At 41.1% G+C, this 960-nt stretch overlaps 1 protein-coding gene across 1 annotated transcript in view; it reads right to left on the minus strand.

Annotated features, from left to right (window-relative positions):
- Sce (E3 ubiquitin-protein ligase Sce) overlaps positions 1 to 960 on the minus strand; it is a 41367-nt gene that overhangs the window by 7136 nt on the left and 33271 nt on the right. The window lies entirely within an intron of this gene.

Consider the following 960-nt stretch of genomic DNA (forward strand, 5'->3'; position numbering starts at 1 on the left):
TTTTTCATATAATTGCCGCATCCTTTCACTATGCAGGTCATCGTGAAAATATTTTTAACATTAACTTCTACCGATGACAACGTGCACTACGCCATGGACACCATGTGTCCAAATTACGACCGATAACCATCGATTGCACCCGAATCAGAACCGACCAATCAACGCGTACCCGAATATGACGTAGCAAGGACATGCGCAAGCTGAACGAGTTTTAGACAATTGATGAGCATACCCTTGTATTTTTATCATGGTCGAGGTGACGCAACACCCGAGACGAGAGGGAACACGTTCGATCCGCTCGAGTGATCTACAAGAACTTTATTTCTTATGCCCCATGTGTTATGCGTTATGCAAGAGTCTGTGCTCCCCGCTTTAGGGCTATCGCACATGAAATGCATAACAGAGCATAAGCATAACATAAGGCCGCTAAACCAATGAGCATCTTATGTAAATCAATATGGCGACATTATGCTAGATTATGCTCATTGGTCCAGCAGTCTTATGTTATGCTTATGCTCTGTTATGCATTTCATGTGTGAAGCCCTTTAAAGTGACTAAAAGGCTTCACAAATGAAATGTATAACACTAGGCCGCTAAACCAATGAGTATCTTATGTAAATCAATATCGCGATATTATACTAGATGCTCATTGGTCCAGCAGTCTTATGTTATGCTTATGCTCGTGTTATGCATTTCATGTGTAAGGGCTCTCGCACATGAAATGCATAACATAGCATAAACATAACATAAGCCCGCTAAACCAATGAGCATCTTATGTAAATCAATATGGCGACATTATGCTAGATGCTCATTGGTCCAGCAGTCTTATGTTATGCTTATGCTCTGTTATGCATTTCATGTGCGATAGCCCTAAGTCCGGATCTACAATAGGTGTTTTATGCCTTATGCCGTAAGGCGTCGTCTACAATACACGGAGTAAGAAGTAAGAGTAAGAAATTG

This window comes from Trachymyrmex cornetzi, unplaced genomic scaffold, assembly GCF_001594075.2.
Source record: "Trachymyrmex cornetzi isolate Tcor2-1 unplaced genomic scaffold, Tcor1.1 scaffold277, whole genome shotgun sequence".
Taxonomy (NCBI): domain Eukaryota; kingdom Metazoa; phylum Arthropoda; class Insecta; order Hymenoptera; family Formicidae; genus Trachymyrmex; species Trachymyrmex cornetzi.